This window comes from Loxodonta africana, chromosome 27 (assembly GCF_030014295.1).
Source record: "Loxodonta africana isolate mLoxAfr1 chromosome 27, mLoxAfr1.hap2, whole genome shotgun sequence".
NCBI lineage: Eukaryota > Metazoa > Chordata > Mammalia > Proboscidea > Elephantidae > Loxodonta > Loxodonta africana.
Window position 1 is genome coordinate 6,745,599 of NC_087368.1, and position 25,822 is coordinate 6,771,420.

At 45.8% G+C, this 25,822-nt stretch overlaps 1 long non-coding RNA gene across 2 annotated transcripts in view; it reads right to left on the reverse strand.

Annotated features, from left to right (window-relative positions):
* The window catches only part of LOC135228742 (uncharacterized), a 102,678-nt gene extending 80,510 nt beyond the window's left edge, over window positions 1-22,168 (reverse strand). The window contains exons 1-2 of one of the 2 annotated variants that reach the window (XR_010319542.1): window positions 20,098-22,168; window positions 16,989-17,209 (exon numbers count right to left, since the gene is read on the reverse strand). This is a non-coding gene — a long non-coding RNA (uncharacterized LOC135228742). The remainder of the gene's footprint in view (window positions 1-16,988; window positions 17,210-20,097) is intronic. The other variant, XR_010319543.1, reaches the window with a different exon arrangement.
* Between the last annotated feature and the right edge of the window lie 3,654 nt (window positions 22,169-25,822).

Here is a 25,822-nt window from a genome sequence, read left to right on the forward strand (position 1 = left end):
AGACCACTACTACTAAAGGTATTTCAGAGCATAGAAAAGGAAGGAATACTCCAAAACTCATTCTATGAAGCCAGCATATCCCTGATACCAAAACCAGCTAAAGACACCACAAAAAAAGAAAATTATACACCTCTATCCCTCATGAACTTAGATGCAAATCCTCAACAAAATTCTAGCCAAGAGAATTCAACAACATATCAAAAAAATAATTCACCATGACCAAGCAGGATTCATACCAGGTATGCACGGATGGTTCAACATTAGAAAAACAATGTAATCCATCACATAAATAAAACAAAAGACAAAAATCACATGATTTTATCATTTGATGCAGAAAAGACACTTGACAAAGTTCAACACCCATTCATGATAAAAGCTCCCAGCAAAATAGAAATAGAAGGAAAATTTCTCAATATAAAAAAGAGCCTTTATACAAAGCCAACAGCCAACATCATCCTAAATGGAGAGATTCTGAAAGCATTCCCCTTGCAGTTGTGAAGCAGACAAGGATGACCTTCATCACCACCACTCTTGTTCAACACTGTGCTGGAGGTCCTAGCCAGTGCAATTAGGCTAGACAAAGAAATAAAGGTCATCCAGATTGGCAAGGAAGAAGTAAAATTCTGTCTATTGGCAGATGACATGAACTTATACACAGAAAACCCTAAGGAATCCTCAAGAAAACTACTGAAACTAACGGAAGAGTTCAGCAGAGGATCAGGACACAAGATAAACATACAAAAGTCCGTTCGATTCCTCCACACCAACAAAAAAAACACATCGAAGAGGAAATCACAGAATCAATACCATTTACAGTAGCCCCCAAGAAGATAAAATACTTAGGAATGAATCTTACCAGAGATATAAAAGACTTATACAAAAAAAAACTACACTACACTTCTTCAGGAAACCAAAACAGACCCACATAAGTGGAAAAACATACTTTGCTCATGGATAGGAAGACTTAACATTATAAAAATGTCTATTCTACCAAAAGCGATCTATACATTAAATGCAATTCTGATTCAAATCCCAACGACATTCTTTAATGAGATGGAGAAATAAATCACCACTTTCACATGGAAGGGAAAGAGGCCACGGATAAGTACAGCATTATTGAAAAAGAAGAACAAAGTGGGAGGCCTTACTATACCTGATTTTAGAACCTATTATACCGCCACATTAGTCAAAACAGCCTGGTACTGGTACAACAACAGATACATAGACCAATGGAACAGAATTGAGAATCTAGACATAAATCCATCCACATATGAGCAGTTGATATTTGGCAAAGGTCCCAGAACAGTTAAATGGGGAAAAGACAGTCTTTTTAACAAATGGTGCTGGCATAACTAGATATCCATCTGCAAAAAAATGAAACAAGACCCATACCTCACACCACGCACAAAAACGAGCGCAAAATGGATCAAGGACCTAAATATAAAATGTAAAATGATAAAGATCATAGAAGAAAAAATAGGGACAACGTTAGGAGCCCTAATACATGGCATAAACAGTACACAAAACATTACTAAAAATGCAGAAGAAAAACTAGAAAACCGGGAGCTCCTAAAAATCAAACACCCTTGCTCATCCAAATGCTTCACCAGAAGAGTAAAAAGACTACCTACAGACTGGGAAAAAGTTTTTAGCTATGACATTTCCAATCAGCGTCTGATCTCTAAAATCTACATGATACTGTGAAAACTCAAGCACAAAAAGACAAATAACCCAATTAAAAAATGGACAAAAGGTATGAATAGACACATCACTAAAGAAGACATTCAGGTAGCTAACAGATACATGAGGAAATGTTCACGATCATTAGCATTAGAGAAATGCAGATCAAAACTACAATGAGGGAGGGGGCCAAGATGGCTGACTGGGTACACGCTACCTCAGATCCCCTTGCAACAAAGACTCGGAAAAACAAGTGAATCGATCACATACACGACAATCTACGAACCCTGACCAACAAACAAAGATTTAAAGAGTTGACCTGAGTGACAGAGACCCAGAACGAACACCTACGGGGAAGCAGCAAGTGTTCTCGGAGCCTGGAGCCAGCGTCCCAGCCGAGGAACCTTGGCGCGGGGTTTTTGACCGCGTGCAGGGGAGCTGAGCACTGCATCCTGTGACGGCGCAAACACGGGGCGCAGCCCTACCCCTCTGAACTGACCTCGGGAGGGGGCCCAGCCAGTCCACGCGGGCGGCGCGGCGACGCAGCTGGCGGGAGGAGAAGTCGCCAGGAGGCAGTGACTGGTATTGGAGCTGGGAGTGCAGCGTCCCAGCCTGGGAACCTTGGCGCCGGGCTTTGGACTGGGCACAGGGGAGCTGAGCTCGACATCCTGTGACGGTCCGCGCGGACGGCGCGGCGATGCGGCTGGTGCGAGGAGAAGTCACGAGGAGGCAGCGACTGTTTTTGGAGCCAGGAGTGCAGCATCCCAGCTGGGGAACCTTGACGCTGGGCTTTGGACTGACAGCAGAGGAACTGACCCTGGCTTTTGAGACAGCGCAAGCAGGGGCCGCGGGCCTGACCCTTGGGAGCAATCTCTACCCAGCCAGTGCGCACAGGCGACGCGCCCCTCAGGAATCTCAGATAAAATAGCCATCCCAAGCAAGATAAGTAACTTTGTCTATATTACGGGGTGCTACTCTCTCCTGTTTTTCTGAACCCTCCCCTCCCCTTCCCAGGCAACTTCATTAACATTGGAATTTCCTGAGTCAGAGGGAGAACTGCTCAGCAGTTTTTCTTTTCCTTTTATTGGTCTTTTCCTAACCCATTCTTCTGGCCTGAGAGAAGCAACCACAAAAAACCCAGGGACCAAAGATCCCTCCCTAATTGGACTAAAAACACAGAACCAGCTCCAGCCAAGCATATGTAATCCACAGTCTGGGGCTTTCATCCCTACAGGGAAAAAGGTGGCTATTACAATGCAAAGGCATTTCTGATAGGGATCTGACTGCATTTGTTTTAGCGGATTTACTGGAAAGACAAGTTTCCCAGGTCTGATACCTCTGCGTATTCAACAGAGCCCTCACTGACCCACAACAGGGAACTGAGGGCTGAAGCTTCCCCCAGACCACCTAGCCTCCTGCCTTAGGGGTCTAAGGAGGGTGACACCTAAAAATCTGTAGAAGTACTTGCATTGGGGGCCTAAGGTACAGCTGCAGAGCCCACCCACCAAGGTGCTTTAGGAATAGAGACACGCCTACCTCACTGGCACTTGGGGGAAGCCTGTCAGCATCCTGCCCCCCCCCCCGGAGTATGAACCCCAGCTGCTACTAGATTCTGGTGCACACAACTATCACCACTACTTCTCAAGGTGAATAGGTGACAGTGTGCATCACACGCTTGATGACCCAAAATCAGATTCTACTCAAGAATGGTGAATGGACTCAGGCATATATATCTGGTAACAGCCCAAATCAGCTGGTAATAGGTCATAAGTAAGTCAAGGGCTACAACAATCAAGACAGCACAATCTAGTAGCCCATCCACGTATACTGAAAGAAAACAAAACAAGATAAAACTCAGTGAGCAAATACAGAATTAATCACTACAATATCTTAGTGATGGCTTGGAGACAGCAGTCGATATCAAACCACATAAAGAAGCAGACCATGACTGCTTCTACAACCCCCCAAACAAAAGAATCAAAAACTTTCCCAAATGAAGATACAATCCTGGAATTATGAGATACAGAATATAAAAAAATAATTTACAGAATGCTTCAAGACATCAGAAATGAAATAAGGCAAACTGCAGAAAAAGCCAAGGAACACACTGATAAAACTGTTGAAGAACTCAAAAAGATTATTCAAGAACATACTGGAAAAATTAATAAGTTGCAAGAATCCATAGAGAGACAGCATTCAGGAATCCAAAAGATTAAGAATAAAATTACAGAATTAGACAACGCAATAGGAAGTCAGAGGAGCAGACTCGAACAATTAGAACGCAGAGTGGGAAATCTGGAGGACCAGGGAATTAACACCAATATAGCTGGAAAAAAAATCAGATAAAAGAATTAAAAAAAAATGAAGAAACCCTAAGAATCATGTGGGACTCTATCAAGAAGGATAACTTGCGTGTGATTGGAGTCCCAGAACAGGGAGGGACAACAGAAAACACAGAGAGAATAGTTGAAGATCTGCTGACAGAAAACTTCCCTGACATCATGAAAGACAAAAGGATATCTATCTAAGATGCTCATCGAACCCCATTTAAGATTGATCCCAAAAGAAAAACACCAAGACATATTATCATTAAACTTGCCAAAACCAAAGATAAAGAGAAAATTTTAAAAGCAGCCAGGGATAAAAGAAAGGTCTCCTACAAGAGAGAATCAATAAGAATAAGCTCAGACTACTCAGAAGAAACCATGCAGGCAAGAAGGCAATGGGATGACATATACAGAGCACTGAAGGAGAAAAACTGCCAGCCAAGGATCGTATATCCAGCAAAACTCTCTCTGAAATATGAAGGCGAAATTAAGACATTTACAGATAAACACAAGCTTAGAGAATTGGCAAAAACCAAACCAAAGCTACAAGAAATACTAAAAGAAATTGGTCAGAAAACCAATAATATCAGATACCAGCACAACACAAGGTCACAGAACAGAACATCCTGATATCAACCCAAATAGGGAAATCACAAAAACAAATTAAGACTAATTAAAAAAAAAATGCTCAAAACAGGGGATCATTGAAGTCAGTATTTAAAAGATCACAATAATCAAAAAGAGGGATTAAATACAGGTGGCAAAGAACTGCCATATGCAGAGGGAGAAACAGCGATATAGGACAATACAATTTAGGTTTTTACTTAGAAAAAAAGGGGTAAATATTAAGGTAACCACAAAGAGGTATAACAACTCCATAACTCAAAATAAAAACCAAGAAACACGTAACGACTCAACAAACATAAAGTCAAATGCTATGAAAATGAGGAACACGCAATTTACAAAGAAAAACGTCTCAGCACAGAAAAGTAAGTGGAAAAATGAAACTGTCAACAACACACATAAAAAGGCATGAAAATGACAACTCTAAACACATACTTATCTATAATTACGCTGAAGGTAAATGACTAAATGCACCAGTAAAGAGACAGAGAGTCTCAGACTGGATAAAGGAACATGATCCGTCTATCTGCTGCCTACAAGAAACACACCTTAGACTTAGAGACACAAACAAACTAAAACTCAAACGATGGAATAAAATATATCAAGGAAACAATAAACAAATAGAGCAGGAGTAGCAATATTAATTTCTGACAAAATAGACTTTAAACTTAAATCCACTATAAAGGATAGAGAAGGACACTACATAATGATAAAAGGGACAATTGATCAGGAAGATATAACCATATTAAATATTTATGCACCCAATGACAGGGCTGCAAGATACATAAAACAAACTTTACCAGAACGGAAAAGTGAGATAGACACCTCCACAGTTATAGCAGGAGACTTCAACACACCACTTTCGGGGAAGGACAGGACATCCAGTAAGAAGCTCAAAAGAGACACGGAAGACCTAATTACTACAATCACCCAACTTGACCTCATTGACTTATACAGAACTCTCCACTCAACTGCTGCAAAGTATACTTTTTTTTCTAACGCACATGGAATATCCTCTAGAATAGACCACATATTAGGTCATAAAACAAACCTTTGCAGAATCCAAAACATCAAAATACTACAAAGCATCTTCTCAGACCACAAGGAAATAAAAGTGGAAATCAATAACAGAAAAATTAGGGAAAAGAAATCAAATACTTGGAAAATGAACAATACCCTCCTGAAAAAAGACTGGGTTATAGAAGACATTAAGGAGGGAATAAGGAAATTCATAGAATTCAACGAGAATGAAAACACTTCCTATCAAAACCTCTGGGACACAGCAAAAGCAGTGCTCAGAGGTGAATTTATATCGATAAATGCACACATACAAAAAGAAGAAAGAGCCAAAATCAGAGAACTGTCCCTACAACTTGAACAAATAGAAAGTGAGCAACAAAAGAATCCATCAGGCACCAGACGAAAACAAATAATAAAAATTAGAGCTGAACTAAATGAATTAGAGAACAGAAAAACAATTGAAAGAATTAACAAAAACAAAAGCTGGTGCTTTGAAAAAATTAACAAAATTGATAAACCATTGGCCAGACTGACTAAAGAAATACAGGAAAGGAAACAAATAACCCGAATAAGAAACGAGTGGGGCCACATCACAACAGACCCAAATGAAATTAAAAAAATCATATCAGATTATTATGAAAAACTGCATTCTAACAAATTTGCAAACCTAAAAGAAATGGATGAATTCCTGGAAAAATACTACCTACCTAAACTAACACAATCAGAAGTAGAACAACTAAATAGACCCATAACAAAAAAAGAGATTGAAACGGTAATCAAAAAACTCCCAACAAAAAAAAAAAAAGCCCTGGCCCGGACGGCTTTACTGTAGAGTTCTACCAAACTTTCAGAGAAGAGTTAACACCACTACTACTAAAGGTATTTCAAAGCATAGAAAATGACAGAATACTACCTAACTCATTCTATGAAGCCACCATTTCCCTGATACCAAAACCAGGCAAACAAACACATCACAAAAAAAGAAAATTACAGACCTATATCCCTCATGAACATAGATGCAAAAATCCTCAGCAAAATTCTAGCCAATACAATTCAACAACATATCAAAAAAATAATCCACCACGACCAAGTGGGATTTATACCAGGGCTGGTTTAATATTAGAAAAACCGTTAATGTAATCCACCATATAAATAAAACAAAGGACAAAAACCACATGATCTCATCAATTGATGCAGAAAAGGCATTTCACAAAGTCCAATACCCATTTATGATAAAAACTCTCACCAAAATAGGAATTGAAGGAAAATTCCTCAACATAATAAAGGGCATCTATTTTTTTTATACAAAGCCAACAGCCAACATCACTCTAAATGGAGAAAGCCTGAAAGCATTTCCCTTGAGAACGGGAGCCAGACAAGGATGCCCTTTATCACAGCTCTTATTCAACGTTGTGCTATAGGTCCTAGCCAGAGCAATTGGGCTAGACAAAGAAATAAAGGGCATCCGGATTGGCAAGGAGGAAGTCAAATTATCTCTATTTGCAGATGACATGATCTTATACACAGAAAACCCTAAGGAATCCTCCAGAAAAATACTGAAACTAATAGAAGAGTTTGGCAGACTCTCAGGTTATAAGATATACAAAAACCACTTGGATTCCTCTAAATCAACAAAAAGAACATCGAAGAGGAAATCACCAAATCAATACCATTCACAGTAGCCCCCAAGAAGATAAAATACTTAGGAATAAATCTTACCAAAGATGTAAAAGACCTATACAAACAAAACTACAAAGTACTAGTATAAGAAACTAAAAAGGGCCTAATTAAGTGGAAAAACATGCCTTGCTCATGGGTAGGAAGACTTAACATAGTAAAAATGTCTATTCTACCAAAAGCCATCTATACATACAATGCACTTCTGATCCAAATTCCAATGACATTTCTTAATGTGATGGAGAAATAAATCACCAACTTCATATGGAAGGGAAAGAAGCCTCGGATAAGCAAAGCATTACTGAAAAAGAAGAAAGTGAGAGGCCTCACTCTACCTGATTTCAGAACCTATTATACATCCACGGTAGTCAAAACAGCCTGGTACTGGTACAACAACAGGTACATAGACCAATGGGACAGAATTGAGAACCCAGATATAAATCCATCCACATATGAGCAGCTGACATTTGACAAAGGCCCAGTGTCAGTTAATTGGGGAAAAGACAGTCTTTTTAACAAATGGTGCTGGCATAACTGGAGATCCATTTGCAAAAAAATGAAACAGGACCCATACCTCACACCATGCACAAAAACTAACTCCAAGTGGATCAAAGACCTAAACATAAAGACTAAAACGATGAAGATCATGTACGAAAAAATAGGGACAACGTTAGGAGCCCTAAAACAAGGCATAAAAAGAATACAAAACATTACCAAAAATGATGAAGAGAAACCAGATAACTGGGAGCTCCTAAAAATCAAACACCTATGCTCATCTAAAGACTTCACCAAAAAGAGTAAAAAGACCACCTACAGACTGGGAAAGAATTTTCAGCTATCACATCCCGACAAGTGCCTGATCTCTAAAATCTATATGATTCTGTTAAAACTCAACCACAGAAAGACAAACAACCCAATCAGGAAGTGGGCAAAGGATATGAACACACACTTCACTAAAGATGATATTCAGGCAGCCAACAGATACATGAGAAAATGCTCTCAATCATTAGCCATTACAGAAATGCAAATTCAAACTACGATGAGAGTCCATCTCACTCCAACAAGGCTGGCATTAATCCAAAAGACACAACATAATAAATGCTGGAGAGGCTGCGGAGAGATTGGAACTCTTATACACTGCTGGTGGCAATGTAAAATGGTACAACCACTTTGGAAATCTATCTGGTGTTATCTTAAAAAGTTAGAAATAGAACTACCATACAACCCAGAAATCCCACTCCTCGGAATATACCCTAGAGAAACAAGAGCCTTCACACAAACAGATATAAGCACACCCATGTTTATTGCAGCTCTGTTTACAATAGCAAAAAGCTGGAAGCAACCAAGGTGTCCATCAACGGATGAATGGTTAAATAAATTGTGGTATATTCACACAATGGAATACTACGCATCGATAAAGAACAGTGAGGAATCTGTGAAACATTTCATAACTTGGAGGAACCTGGAAGGCATTATACTGAATGAAATTAGTCAGAGGCAAAAGGGCAAATATTGTATAAGACCATTATTATAAGATCTTGAGAAATAGTATAAACTGAGAAGAACACATGCTTTTGTGGTTATGAGGGGGGGAAGGAGGGAAGGTGGGAGAGGGTTTTTTACTGATTAGTTAGTAGATAAGAGCTACTTTAGGTGAAGGGAAGGACAATACTCAATACATGGAATGTCAGCTCAACTGGACTGGACCAAAAGCAAAGAAGTTTCCAGGATAAAATGAATGCTTCAAAGGGCAGCGGAGCAAGGGCGGGGGTTTGGGGACCATGGTTTAAGGGGACCTCTAAGTCAATTGGCAAAATAAATCTATTATGAAAACATTCTGCATCCCACTTTGAAATGTGGCGTCTGGGGTCTTAAATGCTAACAAGCGGCCATCTAAGATGCATCAATTGGTCTTAACCCACCTGGAGCAAAGGAGAATGAGGAACACCAAGGTCACACGACAACTATGAGCCCAAGAGACAGAAAGGGCCACATGAACCAGAGACTTACATCATCCTGAGACCAGAAGAACTAGATGGTGCCAGGCCACAATCGATGACTGTCCTAACAGGGAGCACAACAGAGAATCCCTGAGGGAGCAGGAGATCAGTGGGATGCAGACCCCAAACTCTCACAAAAAGACCATACTTAATGGTCTGACTGAGACTAGAGGAATCCCGGCGGTCATGGTCCCCAAACCTTCTGTTGGCACAGGACAGGAACCATTCCCGAAGACAACTCATCAGACATGGAAGGGACTGGACAGTGGGTAGGAGAGAGATGCTGATGAAGAGTGAGCTATTTGTATCGGGTGGACACTTGAAACTGTGTTGGCATCTCTTGTCTGGAGGGGGGATGGGAGGAGAGAGGGAGTTGGAAGCTGGCAAAATTGTCACGGAAGGAGAGACTGGAAGGGCTGACTCATTAGGGGGAGAGCAAGTGGTGGTATGGAGTAAGGTGTATATAAACTTATATGTGACACACTGACTTGATTTGTAAACGTTCACTTGAAGCTCAATAAATGTTCAAAAAAAAAAAAACTACAAAGAGATTTCATCTCACTCCAACAAGGCTGGCATTAATCCAAAAAACACAAAAAAATAAATGTTGGAGAGAATGTGGAGAGACTGGAACACTTCTACACTGCTGGGTAGGAAGGTAAAATGGTACAACCGCTTTGGAAATCAATTTGGCACTTTTTCAAAAGCTAGAAAAAGAACTACCATATGATCCAGCAATCCCATTCCTCGGAATGTATCCTAGAGAAATAAGAGCCTTTACACGAACAGATATATGCACACCCATGTTTACTACACCAGTTTACAATAGCAAAAAGATGGAAACAACCCAGGTGCCCATAAATGGATGAATAGATAAATAAATTATGGTATATTCATACAATGGAATGCTACACATGGATAAAGAACAGTGAGAAATCTGTGAAACATTTCATAACATGGAGGAACTGGAAGGCATTATGCTGAGTGAAATTAGGCAGTTTCAAAAGGACAAATAGTACGTAAGACCACTGTTATGAGAACTTGAGAAATAGTTTAAACTGAGAAGAAAACATTCTTTTGTGGTTACAAGAGGGGGGAGGCGGGTAGAAGAGGGGTATTCACTAATTATTTAGTAGATATGAACTACTTCAGGTGAAGGAAAAGACAACACACAATACAGCAGAGGTCACTACACCTGGACTAAACCAAAAACAAACAAGTTTCCTGAATAAAATGAATGCTTGGAAGGCCAGCGTAGCAGGGGCAGGGGTTTGGGGACCATGGTTTCAGGAGACATCTACGTCAATTGGCATAATAAAATCTATCAAGAAAACATTCTGCATCCTACTTTGAAGAGTGGCGTCTGGGGTCTTAAACGCTAGCAAGCAGCCATCTAAGATGCATCAATGAGTCTCAACCCACCTGGATCAAAGTGGAATGAAGAACAACAAGGACACAAGGTAATTATGAGCCCAAGAGACAGAAAGGGCTACATGAACCAGAGACTACATCAGCCTGAGACCAGAAGAACTAGATGGTACTGGCTACAACCGATGACTGCCCTGACAGGGAACACAACAGAGAACCTCTGACGGAGTAGGAGACCAGTGGGATGCAGACGCCAAATTCTCATAAAAAGACCAGACTTAATGGTCTGACTGAGATTAGAAGGGTCCTGGTGGTCACGGCCCCCAGACCTTCTGTAGGCCCAGGACAGGAACCATTCCCAAAGCCAACTCTTCAGACATGGATTGGACTGGACAACGGGTTGGAGACGGATGCTGGTGAGGAGTGAGCTTCTTGGCATCTCCTGCCTGAAGGGGAGATGAGAGGGTAGAGGGGGTTAAAAGCTGGTGAAATGGACATGAAAAGAGAGAGTGGAGGGAGGGAGAGGGCTGTCTCATTAGGCGCAGAGTAATTGGGAGTATGTAGCAAGGTGTATGTAAGTTTTTGTGTGAGAGACTGACTTGATTTGTAAACTTTCACTTAAAGCACAATAAAAATTATATATATATATAAAAGAGGCAATGTTAACAAGCTGTTGTGACTACTGCTATGTAGTACTAGCAGGGTTTTTTTTCCCTAACAGCTTTTACATGTACAATTCATTTATACTGATTACATCCAACATGTTGTACAACCATTACCACCATCCTTTTCCAAATTATTCCACCACCATTAACAGAAACTCAGTGGCCCCTAAGCACTGACTTCCCCCTTTCTCCTCCCTCCCACCCCTGCCAACCACTAATAACCTCTGGTCTCTATACAAATCTGCCTATTTCATGTAAGAGGGATCATACAGTATCTTTCTGTGACTGACTTATTTGCGCAGCATAATGTTTTCCAGGTTCATCCACGTCAGAGCATGAATCAGGATTTCACTTCTTTTGATGGCTGAGTAATAGCCCATTCTTATGTATATTCCACATTTTCTTTATCCATTCACCTCTTGATGGACATTTCCCTTATTTTTACCTTCTGGTTATTGTGAGTTGTGCTGCAATGAACACTGGTATACAGGTTGCTGTTTGCATCCCTGCTATCAATACTTTGGGCCATACACTTAGGATTGGAACCTACTGGTTCACATGATAGTTCTATGTTTAACTTTTTTGAGGAACCACCAAACTGTTTTCCACAGCGACTGTGGCATTTTGCATTCCCACCAGCAATGAGCGAGGGTTCCAATTTCTCCACATCCTTGCAAACACCTCTGATTTTCCTCTTTTTTTTATTAGAGCCATTCTAGAGGGGGTGAGGTGATATGGCATTATGGTTTTCATTTGCATCTCCCTAATGACTAATAATGTTGAGCTAGCACCAGCAGAATTTTAGGATCGTCATCAGTAGTAAAAACAAGCTCATCAGTTCATTTGAAGAGAGACAGAAATAAACCTCGAATAAGCTGAGCACAGAATACGAACTGCAAGAGGAAGCAGGTGGCTGGGGTACTGGAACCAAAGGCAGTGTCCTCTCCCTGGGTCAGGGTCAAAGCTGAGGGCCTCATTATACACTGTAACCTCCCCATCACTGGCGACAGCACCCATCTCCCTCAAACATCATGTCTACAAAATTCAACCCAACGGACGGCCATCTAGTTATTTCCAAAGAGAGAATGGATGACTGAATGAACCCTGGCTGGTAAGGTCAATAAAACCAATGTTCAAGCTTTGGGTTGTGAACACAATCTCAACAGGACAGAATTTAGGAAAATCCACACTTATTAGGAAGTTTCAAGTTTTAGAAGAAACTGATTTCAGAATAACTTTGATCTGCCTTCTGTGCCAGCCCTGAAGGATAGTGACTAACTAACCAACAGTATTTTTACTAATACTCTCACCCCTTCCTTCAGGGCATGTAATTACTGGATATTGTTCAGGTTTAAAAGTCACATGTGTATTTCCAGAATCCCAGCCGTGTGTATAGAGTAGCTTTACACACAAAGAATTAGGAGTTATGAAGTTATTGGGCATTTTGATTGAATCATGATTTCAACTTCAGATGCGACTAACCAATTTACACAAAGTGCTTTCAAAACTTGTATTATGACGCTTAATTGTTAGGTTACATCCCGCCTTCTCCCCCACTACACACACACACACACACACACACACACACACAAAACCAGCAAAGTGACCACAACTATCCCTCAGTCCCCACAACACCCATTATTCCAACCTTATAGAAACAACATCCATTATTCCAACCTTTCACAACTATTTTCTTTGAGCTTCTCTTTGACTGAGATCTTCCAAAGCCTTTCAAGATCTTCTAGACTAGAGGCTCCACACTGCTGGTTTGCCAGCTCCATTATTTCATCTCCTCCAGGAATTCCCAGAGACAGCAGTGCCACCTGCTGGTAGGGAGGGCACAATCTGCTTTCTGGAAGCTTAAGGGAGACAGGAATGGCGGCCTAGATTTCTGTCTTTGTGAGCCTTTCTTTTCTAGAGCACATTATAAGCATAAGCTACCACCTGAGATGTGTAACCTCCACAGGAGCCTCCATTGTGACTCGCAGGTCGTCTGGAAGCCATGTAAAGCAAAGCCAGGCTGGCCAACAATGAGGCACTTCTGCCTGGAAATGCCTCCTCAATGTTCCAAATGCAAGAGCCTCACTGAATTCAACATTTCCTGGCTCTGTTTCCCCCACTGCTTCAGTATCAGATAATAGCACTCCCGGCCCCCACCTGAGGCTCTGCTATCTAGCTCTATCTCACATCCTAAGGAAGGTGCTCAGACCCCTCTCAATGTGAAGGCTCTTACATGTACACAGTTTGACACAGTTCCTTCTCAAGGGACACTAATGCTTAGGCATGCAGGTCGGACTCTAACCTCTTTCATTCGCTCTCCATCCTCCCCACGTCTAACCCAAGGGACAGAAAGGACAGAAAGGAAATGATTTTGTTGTTGTTTTGAAAGTAACACAAGTGAGCTTTCATTGATTCAGAGAGTAAACCCTTGTGCTACAGGTCACTGATACATGTCGTGTCCCTCAAGATGCACTCAGCCTGCAGATCTTCCTGGTTTCCCTTCCTTAACCTGATTAGTCTTTTTCAAGCTTTCCACAGCCCCTTCCACAGGCTGAATGGAAGAACTGCACGCCCTCTGTGTAGTTCTCACAGGCAGTCCCCAGTTACAAACGTCGTACTAACGTGCAATCTATAGTTACAAACCAATCCCCGTAAAGCATATTTATTTTAAAAATTTGAGGTATATACAATGGTTCATAATAATAAACTGGCACTACTTCAGGAAGCACGTTAAAACACTGTTATTATTACTGTATTATCATGTTAGAGATACTTTAGTGTAGCTGGAAATGATTCTTTATGTATAGAAAAGGAACACTACATGCTGAGAGAAACATTTGATTAACTGACATTAGATACAACCCGTGCCTAACTGTTCCGACTTATGTACAAATTCAGCTCAAAGACAGATTTAGGAACAGAACTCATTCGTAATCCACGGATGCCCTGCTTGACAAAAATGACATTTTTTTTTTCTTTAGACCTAAAAGCATATACTTTTTGTAGTTATACCACCTCTCTCAACCTTCAGAATTCCTTCCCCCAGCATCACTAATACCAATTTAAAAATTTTAGGCAAAATTTTAAGTTATTCCCGATAATCAGCTTTGTGTTCCAAACTATTAGCCGACAACCTATATTTCACTTCACTAGGGACAGCTCTTATGTTCCCAGCAAGCTTGGGCTTCGCAGCAACTTCCTTTACTTTCATTCACCTCAGAATTCTCACCTCCCTAACAAATGTAGGTGCTCCCTCTTCAATTTTTTTTTAACTTGCCAAGCTAATTGATTTCCCATCAAGTATAGACATTTTGCCACGATGCAGGGGCAGATTAATCAGTAAGCAAGGTACTCACGGGATTACAGTAAGCAAGGTGTGCAACAGGCTTAATTGTGTTCACTTCCTAATCAGTAGTGTACAATTTCACGGGGGGTTTTATCACATCTTTGATGTGGTGAAAACCAGGCAGAGTTTTGACTATAAACTAGTACGTGGGCACAAGTAAACCCATGTGTACCTTGCTCATTGGATAATCCATCTCTGGAGTATGTCTTACTTGTCTGAAAATCGTACTATTTCCTAAAGAAACAAATCTGTAGGGAGAAGAGGAAAAAAAGGGCTTTGAAGAGGTATCAGGATGTCTCCAAGGAATCAGGTAAATAAAGATCTTTGTCAATCTTATGCCAGAATAAGTTCTAAGTGGATTACACTGAAACTCCAGAATACAGGAAAATTAATACCAGTTAACCACTGGAAAGCTGAAGGGACTTCTGATGTTTCACTATAAGGATGCTATTGCAGGTCTGGGGAAATGGAGGAGAGAGGTAGGGGATACCTTGCAGTTTTAATCTCCTCTTAAACTCCTGTACACACCTCCCCTTTTCAAACCATGGTTTACAAGAGATATTCCCTCCCACACATCCCTCTTCTGTCAGCCAAATGGTCTTCTTCAAACACACACTTTTCAAAGAACTGAAGAAGTCTGAAGAGGCTTAATTTAGACGCTGCCTTCCTCTCACTACAGCCTAGTAACATGCAGAAAAGAACTAATTTCCCTCTTGAACAGCCCCAGAAAAGCCTCAGTTTACAGCAACTCCCCACCCACTCCCCCCCAACAACAAAAAAATCTGTTTTCTTGAACAAGAATCTCAGTGTGCTCATCTGGTCTGCGGTTCACTGCACGCATTTCCTTCCTCACAATTTACCAGTCATCAGTTAAGAGTCTCATTTAGACCTGCCCCGCCAGTGCCCAACTGCTTAGAACAGTTTTTGCCCTTTAACCAATCTCTGGGTTCCTTCAGCCCACTCAGAGCGCCCAGCTGTGGTGAATCTGGGCTGAGGACTCACCTGCAGGTCCAGCGGGCAGAGAAGCTTCTCTGGGCAGCACTTGGGCTCAGTCCCCCGGTCACGCCGCCCCCACCCCGCCTGCACCGGGGCAGAGAGCACTTCTGCACAGCTGCGCTTGCAATTCAGCTTCACTCACAGCCACGGGATTAGTGCGCATCCCAAGGCTTCAGAGGTTCGAGTCCCAAGGCCTTGGCTACTTTAATGTGACCCTGCATTTTTTTCCTTCATTTTCTCGCTGTATTAAAACTACTTGCTGATGGGCCGCAGCCCAGATCTAGCATCTAGATCGCCCCCACCTCACCACTAGCACTCTTTACCTGCCACCATCCCTCTGGGTGGGAAACAAAGGCAGAGGCAAGGCTGCCAGATGGGCAACTCCCTCCAGGGGCCCCATCTCCACGGTGGGGAGGATGTAGAGGTGTGTAAGAAGTTACAAGAGGGAAACCAAGGCACCAAGAGGTGTAGCTGAGCCTGGGTCTGCGACTACCTCAGAAGCAGGGCTCCCTGGCGGGGGTGAACCCCAGACTACCCCCATCCCGCCCCTCCCCGCCTATCCTGCTCACCCCAAACAGGTGAAGGTGGGATAGGAGGACCTGGTGCTCTATAGTGCTTTGATGTTTAGCAGGAGCAGGATCGGTATCAGCAAATGGTCTGGGGAGCCATTTCTGGAGGTGGCCCAGGATTGAAATCTACCCCTCCAGCTCCCTGTCCATCTGATGTTGGTGACGGAACACATGGTGCACTATGGAGCTCCAGTGTTAGTGCAGGGGTGGGATCGATATCAGCAGGTGGTCCAGGAGCTGGTTCTGAAAACGACTCATGTGGTCCCTGTCCCCAGGAGACATGAAGATCGATAAAAGAATGGAAACAAATACATGCAAAGAAAAGAGTATATTTTATAAAGAAGATAATGTAGGGTGCTGTGAGATAAGACTGGGGCATGCTCCAAAAGGCCTCATTCCGGTGACATTTTTGTGTGACCAGAATGACAGGAGGGACCAGCCCTGCTCTTGTGTGTCAGGGAGACGACACAGCTGGTACAGAGACTGGGAGGCAGACGTGAGTTTTTCCAAAGAGGGAGTTGAAATGCAGCCACTATACCTAGAGGGAACTGAGGAGGAGAGGAGGCAGGGAGGAGGAGAACAGGTCCAGGACCCATGACCTGGTAGGCTGGAGGAGTTATCTCCTGCTCTGTGATAAAAAACACCCCCAAAACTAATGACTCACGACACAACACAGCACACAGTCTCTGTGGGCCAGAAATGCAGGCATGGCTTACCTGGTGACTGCCCCAAGTTCTCAGGACCCTGTGGTTGTGGGCTCAACTGAGTCTTGACCGGGGAGGATCTGCTCCCTACTTACTTCCATGTTATGAGCAGGACTCTGGAAGCTGTTGGTCTGGGGGGCCTCACTTCCTCTCTGTCTGTTGATCAAGACCCTCCAATCAGGTCTTTGTCACATGAGTCTCTCCATGGGCAGGTCATACGTCACAGCTCCTTCCTGGGGGGAGAGAGAGAAATAAATGACACAGAGATGACTGAGAAACAGAGAATAAAAGAGGGCCAAGAAACATTGCCTCAAATGGGGTCATTATAACTTGAAATCGACTCAGTGGCACCTAACAACAACACTCTTGAGAAACAAGTCCCTGAGTCCAATCCAAAGTGAGGGGACGTGGTCACACAGGATGTGGAGACCAGGAGTTAGGATTGTTGGGAGCTGCTGTACAGGTTGCCCACCCCCTAGTCTGAGATGAAACACTGGGTCAGATTGTATATAATGGGAGTTACTGGAAGGTTTTACGCAGAGGGTGATGATATCTGACATTCATTTAATTCCAACCTCATCCTAGTGCAGACTGGGAAATGAGACCGAGAGTGGAAGTGACTTTCCCAAGTTCACAGCACCTGAGCCCAGCCCTGTTTGGAGATGTACTCCCTGGTGCTTCCCGCCCCTGCTTGAAATTCTTCCAACTCTGAGTTTGTTCATTAGCTACATGGACAGATTACCCAATAGGCAACATAAGCACGGTGAACACCACATCTCTGATGTAGCAAAACCCACGTGAAATTATTCACTACAGGTTAGTAAGTAAGCACAAGTAGACCTGTGTTTACCTTGCTTTCACGGTCACCTGCCCCCCATCAGAGAATGTATACTTGAAAAGAGGCTTTGATTCTGTAGGAAGGTGCTCTGGGGTTGGGAGAGATAGATGCCAGCCACATCTAGATGCAGAGTACTAGATGTGGTGAAAAAATATGAAAAGGTGAAAATGTTCACTACAGATGATCTGGTGATCTGGTAAGCAGGTAAGCCCTATGCTTACCTTGCCTATTAGATAATCCACCCCTGGTTACCTTCAGGTAATGGCAGCCCACGGGTTCTATAGGTGTTATCTCACATACACCTGATGAGGTGTCTAGGAAGAAGACACTAGAATGTTCCCTACTGTCTGGGTAGGAGGACTGGGGAGGCTCTGAGAAGCACAAAGACTTGTCCAGGGTCACAAACTGATTGAGAGGGATGAGCTTTGTCTGAACCCAGCTCTGTATGCTCAGAGCTGGGGTCCTGGCTACACCCAAGCCTTCCACAAGCTCTGGGGGTGGGGGGAGGGCTGTGTTGGTGTCACTGTGTACAGTTATGGAGATGGCATGGGGACAGGCGAGCATTCTGCAGTGCAGAGGGGATTTGGGGGAAGTCTTAACTGACATCAGGCTCAAGTCAGGAGTCCAGGACATGACCTCACTTCCTTGATGACAGAGTACACAGAACTTGGAACCCTGGTAACCAGCCCCCTACCCAGCTCACTTGAGTGGAGACACTCAAGCTAGGAACATGTTTTCTTGTTGTCTCCCATCTTCCCTTGTATCAAAGCTTGAGAGACGCAGGAGTTCGACACTTTCACCAAGGCTGAGACATGGTCTCATACCCCCTCAACGGAAGTTCAAGCCATTCACCAAAAACAATCCAAAGGTAACACAAGGTGGCCCAGGGCTGCCAATCCAGGCCAGACCACCACTGCGATCCCACCTGGGCAGCCCCACACCCCTACCCAAGGTCATATCATCCCCCTGGCCATGCCCGCCCTTGTCCTCATGGGGTCCCTGGAGGAAATGTGGACAGAACTGATGAGGCAGAAAATTCTTGGATGGGGCAGGGTCCATTTGGGACAGGGGTCGGTAGGAGTCAGGGAAGGAGGCGCAATGTGATCTGGGGAGGTTTTGGGGGTGGAGGGGTGATAATGAGGAATGTGAAAATGGTGCTGCTGCTTCAGGACTAGCACACATTGAGGGCAAGGTGAAGCTCCACCCCCACGGCCTCTCACTATACTGGGTTCATGGGGCTGAGTCTGACCATGGCTTGGTCTAGTCCATCAGCTTGGGTGCCTTGGAGACCAGAGGCTGGGGTGGCAAATGTGGAGGCCTCTTTCACTTCCCTGCCCTGACTCCCCTGATCACACAGAACGCTGGGATTTAAGTTTACCCGGGGTTCCAGCTGAAACCAGGTCTTAGGGAGGGATTGTCAGGATCACAGGCTGAGTCAGCACTCTCACTTGGGCCTTCTCTGAGATCCAGCTCACCCTGAGTGGGGCAGTCAACGTGCAGCCCTAGCTGCTGGCATTGCCTGGGCCACTGCTGACCCTGTGCCAGCCCAGCTTCTGCCAGATCCTGCTGCAATAGGCAGAGGTTGATTTTTCTATCCGCGGACTTGGTCAGGGCTGGATGGTGCTGCTCACAGTCCAACCCACCCAGCATGGGGGAACTGGGAGCTCCTCGGAACCACAAGGGCTTGAGGGGCAGAGAGGGAAGGAGGTGGCTCGGAGGGGCTCTTGATGCCTCCCTGGCCGCTGCCGGCACTGTCTCTGCAGAACTGTCCGCAGGAGATCCCCAAGGAGAAGGAGAATGGCATCGTCTACTCGGTCTACCCCAAGGATGGGGCCAGGAAGGGCTGGCACAGGCGCTGGGTGAGTGCAGTGGGAAGGGATTGCCGCTCCCAGTCAGGAATCCGAGATGACCAGAGGGGGCAAAGGGCCCAAACACCACCCTGTAGACCTCAAGTCCCTCTCAGGACTTTTCCTCTCAAGGGTCCCAGTCCCCTCCCTAAGGAATCAACCCCCCCCCCCCACTGCCCTCCCTGCCCTGGCCAGCTAAAAAGTCACTCTTCCCATATTTGTAGGAATATGAGAAACGAGCTTTTCACACAGTCTTCACTTCACGTAAGCCCGTACATCTTTGCGTGTTGCTGCTGTTTTAGTGTTTAACTTTCAACCCCAGGGCCCCAACAGCAGCTGGCTGGACTGTCCTTCTACACCTTCTCCCAGCTTCATACATCATCACACTTAACAGGCTTCTTTTACCCTAAAGGGTGGGGATCAGTGTATGACTCACCTTTTTCTATAACCTCCAATCTTGGGGAAATACATCACGTGACCCCTTCAGGTCAGGGGCTGTATCCTGACTCCATACAGAATGTTCCAGAAGGGAGGCCTGTCCCCACAGTGACTGAGCCTCTCGTTGCTGCTGGCCCTGGACTCATTCCTTCTGCTGCCCTTTCAGCAAAGCTGCAGGAACGCTTACATGTGTTCTCATACTCTGTCCCACCCAGGACAGATTCCCAGGAGTGGCATGCTGGGGGGAAGGATGTACACGTTTCAAGTTAGGATCATTAGAGCCAGACTCCTGCCCAAAATAGCAGTCACAGTCCCGGGGCCCAGCAGTTTGTGATGCTGGCTACGTCTCTGCAGTGAGCCTGGTCCAGATGTGAAGGCTCTTTTCCGTTTTGCCAATCTGCTGTCAGGGTGGCCAACAGAGCTGCTGGGTGGCTCTCAGGCACCTGTTGGCCCTGAGAAGCTGAGCCACCTCTCAGGCCTTTACCAACCATTCACATTTGTCCTCCCTGAGCCATCTGGTAAGGTCCTCGGTTCTGTAGGGGTCTTTCTCCCACCCCAGGATCTCCAGGCTCTCACACTTGGCTGGATCTGGGTGCTCCACAGCTTCAGGTTCTCAAAATCCCCTTTAATGTGCGGAAAGAAAAATCTGTGTCTTCCTTATCTCATGGGTGTGTCTGCTCTGTGCACTGTCTTCAGCCGGGAGGAAGTGAGCTTGCACCAGACCTTCCCCTCTGAGTCAGAACAGAGCAGGCCTCACCTAGCACAGAGGGAACATCACGGAGCCCTAGTATCAGACAGTTCTGGGCTCTGACCAGGTGACTTCAAGCAGACAACAGATATCACCAAGCCTCTGTTTTCACATCTCTGGAATGGGGTGTTTTGTGAGGACTCCCTGGGATACTGCTCTTCCTTCAGGGAGATAGCATGGTTACTTCGTTAACGAAATCACTTCAGGTCCCTAATGTTTGTAATCAGCCCCCACCTCCAATCCTGCTTGGAAAGCCAAGTCCTGTTTCCTACTCAAGGCACTCGTGTCCCACCTTCTACCACAGGTCACTGAGGGAGATGGAGTACCTGGTCTGAGCTCCGGGCCTCCAACCCTCCTGGTGGTTCACGTGGCTGACTCTGACAGTATGTCCCTCCTCTGTCCCACTCCAGTGTGTCTGTGGTTCTGAGGAGGACCTGGAGGAGGCCTGGGTGATGAAAACCTTCAAGGCAGGCTCACTGGATAAGCTGGTGGAGCTCCTGGTGCCCGCCTACCTAAAGGGTGACATCTCCTACATCAAAATCTTTCTGGGAGCCTACAGAACCTACGCCACCACCCAGCAAGTCCTAGACCAGCTGCTCCAAAGGTGAGCCCTTCACAGCCTAATGGGGATTCTACCCCCTACCAGTTCTGCATCTGGAGAATGTCGCATCACCACAAAGAGCCTCAGTTTTCTCCCCTGAAAAGTAGGGTGGTAAAGGTCCAATCAGCTAGAATTACTGTCAGGACCACATGGGATAAGCCACAGGAAGTACGTACCTGGAGCAGAGCTCTATGGCAAACGGTGTTGGAGGGGCTGGGATGTTCACATTTATTATTTTCCTCTCGCCCATGAAGCAGCTGTCTTCCTCAACCCTCACTGACTACGTGACCTTGAGCAAACCTACTTCCCATTTGTAAAGGGAAGCTGGAGATTCCATTTAGTGGGTCCTTGTCCTTGGTATACTCAGAACAGGGGTACCTGGAGGCTGGTAGAGGGGCCCCAGGACTCTCAGATGCCTGGGAAGGTGCTGGTTGGGTTCACTCATTCAACAATCATCCATGAAGCAAGCCCCTACTCTTGCAGACACTGTTCTAGGTATTTAGCATTGTTCAGTGAACAAAGCAGATAGGAGGCCCTGCCCTCCTACGACTCTGTTCTGTTCTGACAGTCAGACAGGAACACTAGACATCTTAAGCAAGTGGTGTCCACAGTTCATTACATGTGACACCCTCGTACCACCTCTAGGTATGGATGTAACCACCCCTATTCTGCTGAGTACGGTGAACCCCAGGAGCAGCTGAAAGGGTGAGTGGACTTTGTGTGGAGAAGGAGGGCCTCCTATCTCTACAAAACGGTGGAGGTTTTAGGGAGCCTGTGTCTGGATTGGGGTTGGCAGACCCTGGGCCCCACACATCTAGACTCCACTAGAGGGATGAGTTTAGGCGCATCCCTGCAGGATGTAAGCAGTCACAGAGAGCTGGGAGTGGATCCTTGGTGTCATGGGGAGTAGAGGGGAGGCTAGGGGCTCAGAGAGGGTCCTGAGAGAATCCATCCTCCCACAATTCCCTCATATCACTGCTTCCTCCCTCCTCTATTTGGGGCCCAAAACAGGAGGTGGCGGGGGAGCGGTGCGGGAATGGAGAAAATTGCTCCTAAATCCCAATCCCCGGTTGCGGGTACTCAGCTGCATGTGGGGCCCCTGTCCCAGGGGAGAACAGTGTCCATGGAAGAAGAGATGCTCACACACGTGCAGAAAACCAGACAGCAAGCTGGTTCACACGCTCCAGAGGAGGGGCCCTATGGCCTGGGCACCTGGGTCAGGGGATGGACTCTGTGTGTCGCCCAGCATCAGATAATCCTGGAGCACTACTGTCTGCCAGGCTGTGAGGTGAACATGCAGACACGCATCCCTGTGCCCTTAGAGGATTACTGTTCAGTGGGGAGAGCGCCAGGGACAGAAAAGGATGTAATTCAGACTCCCTAGGAGGGAGAGTTCATCAGACCACTGATGGGAGCTCCTTCGGACAAGCCTCTGTGCTAGCCTCCTGTCAGTGACCAGGCCTGCCACTGTCAGGGCAGCCGCAGGGCCTGTGCAGGGTGATGCTGACCTTTGGAAGGTCAGGGACAGAAACAGGGACTGGCCCCTTGCAGGGGTTTCCTGGGAAAGCAGTGTGGCGGGAAAAGCCAGGCCTCTGACCCTGCTCTTCACCACCCACCCCCCAGAGCCATCTCTTATATCCTGGACACATGGCTGAAGGAATACGCGGAGGATTTCAATCAGCCCCCGGACTTCCCCTGTCTAAAGCTCGTGGTGGAGTATGTGCAGGTGAACATGCCAGGCTCACATCTGGAGCGCGGGGCCCAACTTCTCTTGGCACACCTGGATCAAATGGAGGTCACTGAGGCAGAGCCAGAGGGTGAGGAACACTGGGGATGGCTGCATGTGAGCTTGTGAGGAGGATATGGGAAGACCCCCAGAGTTTGGGTTTGAGCCAGAGCTCAGAGTAACTTCAGGACCTCCTCTGGTGGACTACAGTCTGGGAAGACTTCCTGGGGTGGAAATCTTGGGAATGGGCTTCTCTTCGTGGCAGTGGGTGTTTTCCATCATTGGCAAGGCATGAGGAAAGGCAGCCATGTTGGTGAACCTTTCTCCTCTTGCAGCTCCAGAGCCGGGGCCAGCGCCAATTGTCAAAGGGGCTCGAGAGCTAACTTTGCCCCAAGAACCAGCTCCTGGACAATCTCCTGGGGTACATTTTGCTCCTGTAGCAGCACCAAAGAGCCGTAGTGCACCACCCATTATGTCATCGGCTCCAGCACTGGCACCACATGGAGAGCTGGCAGGAGGGGCGGACCCCTCTCCTGGGCCACCTCCAGAACTGGCTCCTGGACCACCGGCTGATGTCAGTTCTGATCCTGTTGGTGCTCCAACACCGGAGCTGCAGAGAGCCCCAGCTATTCCATCACCAGCTCCTTCACTTCCACCACACCCAGAGCTGCCTGAAGGGTGGGATTCTCATCCTGGGCTACCTCCAGAACCGGCCCCTGTACCACCTGGTGAGGTTGATCCTGCTCCTGCACCAAAACCAGAGCTCCACAGAGCACCACTGATTCCATCACCAGCTCCTGCAGTGGACCCTGACGAAGAGCCAGCTGGAGGCTCAGATTCGTATCCTGGGCCACCTCTAGAACCGGTTCCTGGACCACCGGCTATCGTCCATCCTGCTCCCGCTCCTCTTCCAACACTGGAGCTTGACGTAGCCCAGGTCTTTCCACAGCTGCATCACCAGCATCAGGTGGAGAGTCAGATGGAGAGGTGCATACCCATTCTGAGCCACCTCCAGAACCGGATTCTGGACCACCAGCTGACGGCGATCCAGCTCCTGCTCCAACACAGGATGTCGACAGAGCAACAGCTATTCTGTCATGAGCTTCAGCTCTGGCAGCACATGGATAGGCCGCTGGAGATTCTGATTCTTAACCGGGGCCACCGCATGAGCCGGGTCCTGGACCATGTGGTGAGGTCGATCTTGATCCTATACCAACACCGAAGCTCAATAGAGCACCACCTATCCCATCACCAGATGGACAGCACGCAGCAGAGCTGGATTTTTACCGTGGGCAACTTCCAGAACACACTCAAGGACTACTTCTTGAGTCAGATCCCACTCTTGCAGGAACACTGGAGCTGGGTACGACAACAGGTCCTCTGTCACCAAGTTCAGCACTGGCACCTGATAGAGAACCTGCTGAAAGAACGGATTCTCTCCCTGGGTCAAGACCATAAGGAGCTCCTGGACCACCTGGTGAGGTCCATCATGCACCTGGGCTAACACTGGAGCTCCACAGAGCACCATCACCAGCTCCAAGACTGGCAGAAAATGGAGAGCCAGCTGGGAGATCAGATTCTTATCCTGGGCTACATCCAGAGCTGGCTCCTGGACCACTGGCTCATGTCAATCCTACTCCTGTTCCTCTACCAACACCAGAGCTCACTGTACCCCAAAGCCCTCCATCTCGATCTCTGGCCCGGGCACCAGGAGAAGAGCCTGATGGAGGGCTCGATTCCCATCCTGGGCCACCTACAGAAATGGTTCCTCAACCACCTGCTCCTACACCAACACTGGAAGTCCTTAGAGCACCAGGTATTTCATCACCAGGTCCAGCGATGGCACTAGACAAAGAGTCAGCTGGAGGGGTAGATTTCCATCCTGGGCCACCTCCAACTGGCTCACGGACAAACAGCTGATATCGATCCTCCTGCTACTCCTTCAACACTGGAGCCCCACGGGCTAGTAAATCCTTCACCTCTAGCTCTGCCTCGGGCACCAGAGGCGGAGCCAGTTGCCCTACCTTCTCCACTGCAGCTCCTCATTCACAGCCAGGGAACATCAGCCTCAGAACCAGACATTTTCTTCTTCTCACCTCAGTGGGTACTTTTTTTGCTTTTGTTCTAGTATTTTTCCAGCTCAATTTATACTTTATAGTTTATACTATATTAATTGGTAGAGTTCTTCTTAAATAAAATTTTGTTTCGATATCTTTAAAATGTGCCATATACTGCTTTACCTAGTTTCATAATCCTATTCAACCATCACCAGCATCTACTTCAGAACACTTTCATCACCACTATGATGGTTCATGTTATGTGTCAACTTGTGTAGGCCATTACTCTCAGGGATATGGCAGAAGTTATGTAATCATCCTGCATTTTGTGATCTGATGTGAGCAGCCAATGAGTTGGAAGAGAATTTTCCTTGGGGATGTGGCCTGAAAATTAATATATCTTCTGGGGTATGCATCTGGCCAATGCCTTTTTCTCTCTCCCTGTTTTAAAGGGCCACCAGAAGCAGTTTGCCTTCAGCTGGTAAGGCCAGCAATACACCTTCACTAGTTTTTCTCGGGGCAATATCAACTCTCAAGCCCTATGTGATAATTCAGTCCACAGGGAACTTGATCACTTTTCCCTTCCGAAAG